At 36.5% G+C, this 13,894-nt stretch overlaps 2 long non-coding RNA genes across 2 annotated transcripts in view; one reads left to right on the plus strand and one right to left on the minus strand.

Annotated features, from left to right (window-relative positions):
* The window catches only part of LOC140617281 (uncharacterized), a 92,914-nt gene extending 84,918 nt beyond the window's left edge, over window positions 1–7,996 (plus strand). The window contains exons 2-3 of the long non-coding RNA XR_012017524.1: window positions 5,844–5,906; window positions 6,476–7,996. This is a non-coding gene — a long non-coding RNA (uncharacterized lncRNA). The remainder of the gene's footprint in view (window positions 1–5,843; window positions 5,907–6,475) is intronic.
* LOC140617282 (uncharacterized) overlaps window positions 1–13,423 on the minus strand; it is a 79,905-nt gene extending 66,482 nt beyond the window's left edge. Inside the window, exon 1 of the long non-coding RNA XR_012017525.1 lies at window positions 13,346–13,423. This is a non-coding gene — a long non-coding RNA (uncharacterized lncRNA). The remainder of the gene's footprint in view (window positions 1–13,345) is intronic.
* Window positions 13,424–13,894: the final 471 nt, after the last annotated feature.

The following is a 13,894-nucleotide window of genomic DNA, read 5'->3' on the forward strand; positions in this document are numbered from 1 at the left end:
AGAACACTCCTCTCTTTTTCTCTTCCTGTCTGAGGTGCTTGCAGAGCCATGGGCTTTGGTGCAGACATGGCCAAGTCCAAGAACCACACCACGTACATACAGTCACAAGAAATCCTGGTCACAAAGATAGGAATTTCTTGAGGGGGTAGACCCCAAGTTCCTGAGGAACTTGTGCTTTGCCAAGAAGCACAACAAAAAGGGCCTGAAGAAGAAGCAGGCCAACAATGCCAAGGCCATGACTCCAGGTGCTGAGGCTATCAAGGCCTTTGTCAATCCCAAGGAGTTTAGGCCCAAGATCCCAAAGGGAGGCAGCCGCAAGCTCAATCGACTTGCCTACATCGCTCACCCCAAGCTCAGGAAACATGCTCGTGCCCACATTGCCAAAGGTCTCAGGCTCTGCTGGCCAAAGGCCAAGGCCAAGGCTCAAACCAAGGCCCAGGCTGCAGTTGCGACCCTGGCTCCTGCTCCTGCTCCTACTCCTGCAGCGCAGGTCCCAAAGGTGCCAGGCCTCCACAAAGGCTCCAGTGTAGAGGTTTCTGCCTGCCAATGTGAGGACAGAAGACAGGTATGACCCCTGGCCCTCTGTCTGCATGGGTCTGGTGTCCTCCTGTGCTATTTGTACAAATAAACCTGTGGCAGGATCTATCAAAAAGAAGAACACCTTTATCATTTTAGTAGGAACAGATACTCTGAAAAGAAGCCCTAATGAATTTTATGTATATTTTATCACATACTTAAAAAATCCATTATATCAAATAGGATCCCTAAGGAGCAAGCAAAAAAAAAAAAAAAGAAAGAAAGAAAGAAAGAAAGAAAGAAAGAAAGAAAGAAAGAAAGTCCTAATGTGCAAAAATGATAAAACACATTGAAATTGAAATTATGAATTAGTGTTCATCTTATTCACCAGTAACATTGTGAAAAGACTAGCCACAGAATGAGAGGAACTGTTTAAAATGTTCATTACTCACAAAAAGTTTGCTTTGTAGAATATATAAAAACTTTTTTACAAGTAAATAAACAAAATTAAGAAGACCATCAACCTAATAAAAAAATGAGCATGCAATTTTAACAGACCTTTCACCAAAGAGAAATTGGAATGACCAATAAATGTATGAAAAGTGTTTGTTCTCATTAGGAATCAGGAAAATGTATATTAAAGCTGCATGAGGACCTCTGACTACCCACAAGAAAGCTGAAAACAGGTGTTGGTAAGTATATAAACAAAGAGAATTCTTGTGCACTGCTGTTATCCACTATCAATGTGTGCAAATACGTTGAAAAAGAGTTTTTCAGTTCCTAAAATTGAATATACATATATATATATATATATATATATACTTTATCACAAAGAAGTTGCAAAGTTGTATAAAGAAGTCATACACCAAAAAAATGTGTAAACACAGGCACTAAGAGATATGTATAAAATTGTACAAGGCTGCATTATTCATAATAGTTCAAAGCTGGAAACAAATCAGGTGTCCATGAATAAAATGATACATGATACATTCACAAAATGCAATAATACCTTTCAATGAAGTGAATTATTACCTGTGGTAGTATAGATAAAACTCAGAAATAAAAGGTTAAGTAGAAGATGCCAGACATAAAATGAGGCAATTTCCAGAAATGAAATAAAGGAAATCAGACTCTACATCTAACCAGGATATGTTTCAAGCATCGAAGATACAGAAAAACAATCTTGAACATGCATGAACTGAAGGGGTATTTTACCTGTGAGCCCTTACTAAATACCTAGTAGAGGAGGTACTTCACCTAACAGACAGACTGCTAGGGAACTGGCGAAAGAACTGATGCACTTAATATACTTAATCGTAGAACTAAAAAGTTGTGTTAAGAGTGGAAGAATAGAAACGAATATTACATGTCTGGAAAATAATAAAGTAATCAAACTGATTTGTCACATGTGTAGATTAGTGTGTCTACAAGTTATACAAATAGGATATTGAACAGTCCCATCACAAGGATCCCTTGTGCTGTCCTTTTGTGGCCAGCTATCTTTCTCCCTCCCTCCACTCTGGCAACCACGAACTGGATATTTTTTAAAGCAATAATTAGAAAAAAAATATCACCTTAAAGACATTTGTCCACTTTTTTTTAGTACAGTTAGAGAAGCTGATACTAAAAACCACACATAGGGACACCTGGGTGGCTCAGTGGTTGAGCCTCTGCCTTTGGCTCAGGGCGTGATCCTGGAGTTCAGGGATAGAGTCCCACATCGGGCTCCCTGCATGGGGATTTTAAGATTTTGTTTATTTATTAAAGAAATAAAAATTATTAAAATTTTAATATTTTGTTTATTTATTCATGAGACACACACACACACAGAGAGAGAGAGAGAGAGAGAGAGAGAGAGAGAGAGGCAGAGACACAGTCAGAGGCAGAAGCAGGCTCCATGCAGGGAGCCTGATGTGGGACTCTATCCCTGGACTCCAGGATCACACCCTGAGCCAAAGGCAGACACTCAACTGCTGAGCCACCCTGGCTGCCCAAATAAATAAAATCTTAAAAAAAATAAAACCCACACATAAAAGTAAGTATGCAGGAATAGCTAGGAATCTCTGAAAATTAAAATAAATGAGAGGGAACAGTCCTGCCAGATATGGAAGTAGACTATAAGGTATTTATGCTTAAAAATGTTTGGTATTCATATAAGGAAAGAGACATAGTCTAATGAAATAAGATAGCCTAGAATATGGAAATTGAGTACATATTAAAACTAGCATTGCAAATCACTAGGGTAAAAATGAGCATTTAAATACGTGATACTTGGATAACTATATGGCCATTTGTAAAATAAAAAAAAAATCAGATAGATAAACCTCACGCCATATATAAGAATAAACTCCAGATCAAAAAGTGATATAAGCCAGAATAAAAAGGCTGAAATTTTATAAGAGGCGCTGGGGTAAAGATAGGTGTGGAAAAGGTTAACAAGGGTTCAAAATCGATATTAGTAAAAAGTTTGTTAAATTGAACTACATTGAAAAATAAATGCTTCTGCATGGCAAAAACACTGCCATAAGCCAAGCTGAAAAACAACTGACACACTGGAAGTAAATAAGTGCAACATATAAAAGAGATAGAGAAATATTAAAACTCATATAAAATAACTCTTATTTAAAAAAATATTTTATTTATTCATTCATGAGAGACACAGAGAGAGAGAGAGAGACAGAGACAGAGACAGAGACAGAGATAGAGACAGAGACATAGGCAGAGAGAGAAGCAGGCTTCATGCAGAGAGCCCAATGTGGGACTTGATTCTGGGACTCCAGGATCACGCCCTGGACAGAAGGCAGGGGTTCAACTGCTGAGCCACCCAGGTGTCCTAAAAGAACTCTTAAAACTTGAAGAGAAAAAAAGATCAGAAACCTGAGAGAGAAATGGGTCAAAGGAAAAAAAAAATCATGGAAAATAATGATAAAAAATGATATAAAAAGGGCCTTAAACATGTAAGATGGTGTTCAAGTTCAGGTTTAGTGCAAATTAAACAACACTAAGATCCATTTCTCAACTATCACAGTGCCGAAAATTCAAGACCAGCAGGCAATATACTCTATTCCACAAGGCTTAGGATAACGGGACTCCCAGAAGTTGCTGGTAGGAATGTAATTTGGTGCAACCCTTAAGGAAGGAAATTTGACTTTATGTGATAAAACTGTATTTGGATTTGTCTTTGATCCAGCAATTACTCTTTCAGAAATTTAGACAGTGTATCTAGGTTAATGGCATATGGGAGTTCTTTGTTTATATTCTTCTGTATCAAAATAAACCTTAACAAAACTATGCTATGGTATTATCAAAATAGTATGTTTGGGGAGGAATGCTTGCAAGGGTGGGTAAGGAGATTCTGTAGTACTGACAGTATTCTCTTCCTTAATTTGGGTGGCCAGGAATTCATTTTACTACAATTCATTGGAGTGAATATTTATGTGTTGCACACTTTTCCATAAATATTATATATTTGAATTAAGAAGTTAACAGATTATATTCTAGTTGTAAGCCTTTTACTGAATAGAATGAGCTATATTAACATTCTATTATGTGAAAAATACTAAATTGTGTAGCTTTAATGATCATCATTTTGGTTTTTTCCAGTTTAGAGTTATTAAGAATAATGTTTACATGGATTTTCTAAAAAGCTCTTTCCAGGGATGTATTCTTGTAAGAGGACTAAGTCATAGGATGCACACATGTCCAACTTTATATAATGGTGCCAACTGTTGTCCTGAGTGTTCTTACCAACTTACTCTTCTGGCAATGGTTTTGTAGCAATTTCTCTTGATTCATAATCTCTTCACCAAAAGTATTAACAAACATCTTAATTTGTGGAGGAGGAGTACTTGGAAATTAACTCATTTCCCATGTACTCACCAATGTAATAAAAAATGTGTTTGTGCCAGATATATACATATTTTTAAACTAGAAGTGCCAGAGAACATGGTTTATGTTACTGGTAGAAAGTCAAAACCAGTAATTTTTAGATTTTACTATCAATCAGTTCTGGATTTGCCCTCCTTTTCGCCTCTTGTCCAAAGTATGTACGTTCTAAGAGACTCTTGGGGCAGCAGCTGTGGATAGGGTGTCTGTTCCACGGCAGTCCTTTGTATTTATGTTGGTATCTGTTGAGGTTGACAGTCCCATCTGGTCCTTGGGCAAAGTTCTCTCTCTTTGTTGACATCCACTAGGTGTCCATATGCCCGCCGGTCTCTGGCTGCTTGTTCTACACTGCAGCAGCTCTCTAGTCATTGAGAAACCTCTTCAAAGTCCACAGATCTTTTCACCTCACTTTCATAACATTTTCAAGAGCATGGAAAAATTACATTGTTTTCCCATATCATGTCAAGGGTGATATGGGAGAAAACTTGATGAGGCTATCCTTGACTCCCTATACAGCCATCCCCAGCAGGATGGAAACTTCTTCAAGTCTCCTACTCCCCATGGTCTCAGACAAAAAGTCCAGCAAAAGTATTCTCTTCTCAGATGTGCACACACTTCTAGAGATGATACCATGGCCTCTCTGTCAGGACTGGGCACAGAGATCCCTAGATCATACCAGCATCTTACTCTCTCTACATTTCCAACCTTTCCCTCCACTTAGAGAATGCTGTTAGGTGGAGGTGAGACAAAATATGTTCTTCCAAATATTTCCTATCTTGCCCTTATGCTTAAATATCAAGGGGAGGGATCCCTGGGTGGCGCAGCGGTTTGGCGCCTGCCTTTGGCCCAGGGCGTGATCCTGGAGACCCGGGATCGAATCCCACATCAGGCTCCCAGTGCATGGAGCCTGCTTCTCCCTCTGCCCGTGTCTCTGCCTCTCTCTCTCTCTCTGTGACTATCATAAAAAATAAATAAATAAATATTTAAAAAAAAAAAATATCAAGGGGAGTGTGGTATCTTGTTTTCTGGTTCTGCTGTGAAAAATTGTCCAAGGCCATGGCTACTTCTAATCTAATGGTTCTAAGTGAGTGGTAGTTCTGGGATAGCCACAGTGAGTGGTGATTTATGGAAGTAAACAGAGAGCATTTTATGCAATAAATACGTAAAATACATTATTGCTTTGTGCAACATCTCGCTATTTAAGCAAAGTACAGATGCATGTAGAATATGTAGCTGTGTTGAGCCTGTCAGCCTCAATACCTGGGCTAAGTTTCTTCAAAGTTTGTGACAAAAAAAGTGCTGCTCCTTTTCATAGGGCAGCTGCTCTCTGACTATACTCTTTCTCCTCCATGAGGAACAGGTCCTGAAAGCCACCTATGATCATAGCAGACATAGCACTGAATGTTCTATAAGTAACTTTCTTCCTTTCCTCCCTCATGTAGGAAGAATTTTGCAGCCAAAAAGTAGAATGAAAAAGCAGAGCTGATGCTGAGATGCCGGCCAAAGTATGGGTTTTCTCCTCCTCCTTTGATACTCTGGAGTGTTTCCTTAACAGATTCCTCAGCTCCTAAGCAAAAATCCTGTTTGCTTGAGTACTGCGAAACGCTAATGTTGAGGTTTCTGGTCTTAGGCTTCTTCTCAGAAGAGATTCCTATGGGAGGGTGCCCCCCTCAAGTCCCTTTTGTGAAGACATTGGTCATTTTTGTAGAGAAAGCTTATAGGTTCTTAAGACCCTGTTTTGACTCCACTGTGATTCTAGGTGTTTGGGGAAGTCCAATTTCCAAAGGGGAGTTTTGACTTATTTGGAAACAACTTGGTTATTCTATGAGTAGGAACTTTTTCTTTTGGGGAAGTAAAGTTAGTAAACTTAAAGATCATTTACAGTTTAATTTGAGTTCGTATTTTGCATGTAATTATAAATAAAACATTGCCTTTGAGAAGTTAATGATTCCTTAACAGATTCCTCAGCTTAAGATTTCATTAAGATTTAGTTAGATGAGATTCCTACTAAAATGAAAACTATAAATATGTTGTCCAAGCATTCATTAATACATGTTTTTTTGTTTGTTTTCAGCACCATACAAGACCTTGAGAAAATAAAGTGAATCAATCCTGTGTGGTGGATTCAGTGAGCATTATTTGGCTATTAGTATGCTCAACAAAAAAGATGGAATCAAAATAATAAAAAGAAGAAGGAAAATAAGTAACAGCAATTATGAACCATAAATATTGATGATAAATGGTGAACGTTCTAGAGCACTAGACTTTTTCCAGATTATTTCAGGCCTGTAAACATCATTCAATAAGTATCTAACAACATTATGCTAAAGTATGGTTCTAGTTTTAAGAAACAGAAGGAAAATGAGAAGATATTCAGAAATCTTTGCCTACTGGGATCCCTGGGTGGCGCAGCGGTTTGGTGCCTGCCTTTGGCCCAGGGCGCGATCCTGGAGACCTGGGATCGAATCCCACATCAGGCTCCCGGTGCATGGAGCCTGCTTCTCCCTCTGCCTATGTCTCTGCCTCTCTCTCTCTCTGTGACTATCATAAATAAGTTAAAAAAAAATTAGAAATCTTTGCCTACTTTTGATGTTGTTATGCAAAGGGTCTCTTTCTCCTTTGTGCTATTCTTTTCTATGTCATTGGGAATGCAAAAAGAACTAAATTTGTAGTACATTCCAAGTTTTTCAGAGATAAGGAAATTCCCTGTCTTATCTCTATAGAGCTCTAGCTAGTTATGATATTATTGGGATTAGGAACTCCATCCAACAATGAAGACACAATTGAAAATATGATTCTAAAGTCACTCTTCTAGGAAAATTAATGCATACAAAAATACCATAGAGTTAGAAAAACAATAGAAGCAAGTTTTCAAACCTTTCCTACTGCCTTCATAGGAGTAATTTGTAAAGAAAATACTTTCCCAATTGGCCATGATCTATATTTTTGAAAATATATTAAGGCAAACCTCTGTCATTGACCTTTTAGAGTTAAGGAAAGATTCAATTATGTCTATGAACTGAAACCATTGTAGAGTCAAAGGAAGTCAGGAAATAGTTTCATAATTATAGACAGTAAAAGAAAGTGAAGAGGATTAATTGGGGTTAAAGTGCAAGATAAGATGTTCTCCGATGCTGTTTTTCCAGTTGCCTCATTGTGATTTTTTTATGACCTTCAGTGGCTCCAAAACAGTAATTTTGAGAATACTGCTAAAGATGTAATTCAGATGTAGTTCAGAGTATTCAGCCTCTGATCATTTAAATGTGCTTTACAAAATAGATATAACTGACATACACAAAAATGTATATATTTTATAATTTGTATAATGACGAGACTATTACAGATAATAAAGGCAATACTCTTGTATTTACTATATTTAAAAATCAGAATATAAGTATTTTCATCTAGCTTGTGTTAAAAATAAAAATCTTTTTGTCAACCCTGGATAAGGGATATTTTATCGGCTCACCTAATTTCCTTTCTTCCTGTGACCATGTTATAGCTGCATTCCTTCCATACACTCTACTGTTAACACGGCAAATGGTCTCATTCTCTTTTCCCTCACACTGAAGCCTGGTAAAATATAATTATTATTGTTAATTAAGAAGAATAACGTGATTTTATTTGGAATATGGAAATAAATTCATAACTTTTTTATCATAAGGCTAATTTAAATTTGATTCAGTTCAAATCGGGTAATTCCCCCAACACAAAGGCACCCAGAAAAAATCTGGATTCCTGGAATTGGTCTAATTCATATTTCCATTAAGTCGAGTAGACTTGATTGAAGAGCTATGGTTGGCATTGTGACCTGAATGACAAAGCTGTGGTGAATTTGGAAATACCTCACAAGATCCATCCTTCCTCATTCTTTTTTTTTTTTTTTCTTCTTTTAGTTAGAAAACCCAAAGCTATTTTATATATATTCACTAGACATTGCTTGGATGTTGAAACTACCAATCAGCTTGGCAGTCAGATAAGTCCTCAGAATAGTGATGAACTATTGATTTCACTTTGAATTAAAAAGCATATGCTTGGAAATGAAAGAGAAAATGGTTTTTGTTTCCCTCTTTTGTGAAGCAAACATGAGCATATCCAAAACTGATACAAAACTGATTTTTCTAGTTTCTGGTCACTTTTGAGATCTGTACTTTTATTTTAACATAGGATAAAGTATGTGTTGGTTTGTGGGTGTTTTTCTTAATCCAAACACTTTATAAAAGAAATGACCATTGTTTACTCCTTAGGAACAGGTAAACCAAGTTTTATACCAGAAAGCCAATGTGACTAACAGTGAAGTGGTTTGCCAGGTCCAGAAGTAGCAACTTTATTAGGTAACCTCTAAACACTTTTTTTCTTTTACTATTTTAAATTACTCTTTCATTACTTATATATAATTGCTTTCATGTTCAGGTGACATACTTTTCTTGAGGTGTAATTTACATTCAGTAAAGTTCACTCCTTTAAGAAAGTGTATAGTTGGATGAAATTTTTAACATCTTTACTGAGGCATAATTGACATATAATAAACAGCATGTGTTTAAAGTGTACAAACTGATAAGTTTTGGCATGAATATATCATTGAAATCATCACCAAATTCAAGATAATGAACATATTCATCACTTTGAAAAGCTTACTCATGACTTTTTGGCATCTCTCGCTTGTCCCTGTCTGCTCCTACCCTTCCTGTCTCCAGGAAACCATTGCTCTGTATCCTGTTATAATTGGCACTTTCTAGAATTTTACATAAATGGAATCACACATTATGTGATTTTTTTTTGTTTGCTCTGGTTTCTTTTAGTCAGAATAAGTATTTTGAAATTAATCCATATTGTTGCAGTTATCAATTGTTCTTTCTTTTAATTGCTAAATGACAGTCTGTTGTATGGATATTCTAAGGTCTGTTCACTGGTTGACCAACATGAACATTTTTTATAGAGCTGCCATGAACATTCACACTTGAGTCTTTTTATGGAAATATGATTTTATTTTTCTTGGTTAAATATACCTAGAAGTGAGACTCCTCTACCTCCTCACCAATGCTTGGCATGGCAAGTTTTCTTTTTAATTTTAGCCATTCTATTAAAGATATGATGTTCTCATTTTGTTATAATTTCAATTTTCCTATTGGCTAAGATATTGAGCATTCTTTTATGTGTTCACTTGCTGTCTATGTATCTTCTTTGATTATATATCTACTTACATCTTTAACCATTTTTATATTGGGTTGTTTTCTTATCATTGAATTTTGAGAGTTCTCTCTATATTTCAGATACAAGTTATTTATCAGATATAGGAATTACAAATTTCTTCTGGTCTGTAATTTGTCTTTTCTTTCTCCTAATAGTGTCTATCAGAGAACAGAAGTCTTTAAATTTCAGTAAAGTTGAATTCATGAATTACTTTTTTTATGGACAGGTTTAATTTTGTCCTCTTAACGTGATCACCCTCTTTTTTTATATTAACACACTTCATATCAGTTACAATAGCCTAGGTTATGCCATAAAAAGAAACAATCTTCCCAAGGATCAGGAGCTTATTAAGTAAAGATTCATTTCTTGATGATCTTACATGTTGAACATGAGTCAGCAGAAAGCTGGGTTCATAGCAATTATGCAAGGATCCAGGGCAATGAAGATTGCATCTCAAAATGCAGTGGGGAGAAAATATGAAGAATTGAGTGGACCTTTGTCATTCATGAATGACTCATGTCCCTTCATCTCACTTTGGATTAGGAAAGAAAGTCATAGAGAATTTCCACTCAGGCAATTAGAAGGCTTTCACTCTCTAATTCCTAAGTCAGTAACTAGGCTTCAGAATCTACCCTAAAAAGCAACAGAATACTAAGACTGGGCAGACCTCAGCAGAAGAGTCTTTTTCAACATTCCTCTCACAGGTAAATGTAGAGGACAACGGATAAGGTCCAATAGGAGGCAAAACTATGGCTGCAACAAAAAGAGACCACAGGACTGGCTTCAGTGCCATATTTCCTTACACCATCTCTGTCCAGTTGCACAGAAGGGATTTTATTAAGGATATTCTGTGGGGTTTGTTACCACTAATTGCTGCAGATATCAGGGGTAGATAAATTGATATTTTTATAATTGGTTATAGCAAGACCATCTGGGTCTCAAGGAAAGGAAACTATCTTCCAAATATCCTGGATATGCTTCTGGAAGCTATAATGGAATATGGCTTTTTTCTCATTGGAGAGAAGACTGGGTTGGCTTTCTTTTTGTATTTTTTTAATATAAGAAAAGAACCTTTGTGGAATTATGTGAATGGAAAAAGAGTGGGCAACTAATGGGAGGAATGTAGTTATAGATTCCTGTTTTTATCTTCCCACTCTGTTTTGGCAACAGCCTACAACTTGATTTGTGGAAACTGTCCTTCCTCACTGCAAATTTAACTCCTTGGTAATGGAAGATGGTTTGTGCATTTAAATATTCTGCATTCTCCTTTCCACAATGACTGGCCCAAAAATAAACCTATGAAGCATAGAATTCTCTCAGACACCTGTGGAACTTTCAGTCGGGTGTTGGGAAAGAGATATTTTCTTTCCCTTAGGACTGATAAATTTGGTGGTTCTATTATCCTGTTTTCTGTGGCTCCACTTACTTTGTTCAAACTGCCTGGGGGAAGCCCACATATTGTGGTAAAGAATGAAGGAAACACCCAGGCAAAAACAGACTTAAGAAACTTCAGGAGGGAATGAGGAATGGAAGCTGAAAGAGAGGAAGAGAAAGATCTGATGATATTATTTGAGTTCATAGAGTCTTGAGTCACCTTATATCTTGAATTTCCTATTATTTCTTATAAAAGATGTCATCATCTCCCACCTCTCCCAAATTGTATTTATTCCGGTTTCCATACTTTGTCACTGAGAGAGACTTGTCTACTAATATACTAAGGTTGTCACAAGAATAATAAAAGGCAAAGTATATATATATATATGTAACTGCCCAACTTTCTTCTCAATAGAAAATAAGGAGAAAGGAAGAAACAAGGAGAAAGGAAGGTCATTGTTTTGTATCTTGTGAATTTATTTTCATTTTGAGTTGTGTAATTGTAAAATGACCCATGTAGCCGGTTTTAGAGTTTGGCAGAATTACTCCCTAAGACATCTGGGAAATCTTCCCTGTTCTGTATTCATACATTGCATAGGCTGTGCAGATGTAGTCTGTAGGCTATATTATCCTAAAGAGTCTCAATGTGCTCTTTATGCCAGAATGTACCACATCTACAATCAAATTATTTATTCAATAATCAATCCTTGGCCCTGACTGCACATGTTAGAACACAGCCTTTAACTTCCAAATGTGTTAAAGCACTGGACAATAAAAAAACAAATAAACAAAAGGCAGAAAAAGACAGTGGCTAGTGACAACAACCTCAGTCTACTGTCACATTCCCATAAAAATACAAAGACAACCCAAGATTACAGTTTCTAGATCATGAGTTCTTCATTCAACTTATTCATTTACTATTCAGCATCTGATTTATATCTTGCCCTATGTAGAAAGTAAAGGTCCTTTTTCTCAACAAGCTTTCAAACTTCAACCCAGAGACAGGAGATACCTTTCTCTGATGAACTATCACTTAATCTCAGGATTAGAGTTTTCCTGACTTGCTTTGAAAAGAGAGAAAGATCTGTGAAATGTGACTTCAACTTTAATAAAAATTTGTTACTGTCTTTCTCCACTATTAATGATTAATATCAATATATAGTCATAATCTTGTGGTGGTGTTATTTGGATGAGGATTACTGTCAAATGTCATATTTACTCAAGTAAGACAGAGGAGAATCTATGCACTTATCTGTGAATAAGGACACATTCAGTTTCTCATTTAAGCAAGCAGTTATTTCAAGAACTTACTTAAAGACATCAAGAGCTTTGGGGTGTCTGGGTGGCTCAGTTGGTTAAGCTCCGACTCCTAATTTCGTTCAGGTCATGACCTCAAACCCCATGCTCAGTGGAGAGTCTGCTGGAGATTTCCTTTCTTTCCTCCTCCTTCTGCCCCTTCCCCTGCTCACATACTCTCTCTCATAAATAAATAAATAAATAAATAAATAAATAAATAAATAAATAAAGACATCAGAAGATACAAAGTAGACCCATGATGAAAAATGCTATGGTTTACTCTGTTTGAGGTTTGCTTTTTGAATGGCTAGAATTGGATCTCCAAGATTTGGCTAAACCTAAAATTCCATGACAGTTTGGCCCCTGGGTGGTTTAGGGAGTTAAGTGTCTACCTTCAGATCAGGCCATGATCTCAGGGTCCTGGGTCTGAGTCCCATATCAGGCTCCCTGCTCAGTAAGGAGTCTGCTCCTTCTCTCCCTCAATCCCTCCCAACTGATCATGGTCTTTCTCTCTCTCACTCTCTCTCTAAATAAAAAATATAAAATCTTTAAAAAAATTCATGACAATTCAATACCTTACTTTTACTGAATCAAATAATTTAACATTCAGATTTATGTACACTACAAATAAGTAGATGATCATTACTTACAAAACATTTTTATTAAAGGAATAAAGTAGCGTTTATGAAACTATGATTGTTCAGAAAATAATTTTGCATTTTTTCATATTTCTGGACTCAGCTCTTTCTCTCTCTCTCTCTCTATATATATACATACATATAGTATAGGCAAACATATACTTCAAGGTATTAAAATTTGATGTTGAAAACAGAAGCGTTTACTCATCAAAGGCAAATACATTTTGAGAGAGAAAGATAAAAATTAATTATGGTATAAAATTTCCTTTACTGTGGTTACTGATGTGCATTCAAGAGCACATTTATATTAGACAAAATAAATGGTTTATATCAACTTTCTTCACGTTCAAGCACTCTATAAACCATGTTTTCCTTTATGAGAGTATATTTTAATAGAACCCTAATAATATTATTTCTGTTACATATATGATATGATTACTTACTCTCAAGAAGGCATAGAAGAATCTGGCTCATACAATTTGGAGACTGAGTTCTCTAAGTTCTGGCACTTGCTATCTACTTTGAGTCTCTGAGAGGAAATAAATCTTTCTATTGCATCAAACCCATGAGAAAGAAGTTAGGAAATCATTTAGTCAAATTTCAAGTCTTTCAGGGTAAACAAGGTCACTTGGCCTCTAGTAGCTACGTATGTGGATTTGACTCTTGCTTCAGCTTGTTTCCCAACAGCCACAGAAGAAAAGTGCCCAGAGCCTTTTATTGTATGGGGAAAAACTAGGAGATATTTTTCTCATCCTTTTCTTTCCACCTTGGTGTAAGGGTGGCAACCTGCCTAGGGCCTGTTCTTTAGGAAAAAGGGGAGGGGGGGAGAGAGAGAGAGAGAATGTCTTCTCTTTTCATTCTTTTCATGGAGAATGGCAAGATGCCAGGAAATGGAACTGAGCTTAGAAGGGTTGGAAGAAGCTGCTTTAAGTGTGGAATTGGGCAAGAGAGTCCAGCTTATGTATACTGGTAGAAACCTCCAGGAATTAGAT

Source organism: Canis lupus, chromosome 25 (genome assembly GCF_048164855.1).
Source record: "Canis lupus baileyi chromosome 25, mCanLup2.hap1, whole genome shotgun sequence".
Lineage (NCBI taxonomy): Eukaryota > Metazoa > Chordata > Mammalia > Carnivora > Canidae > Canis > Canis lupus.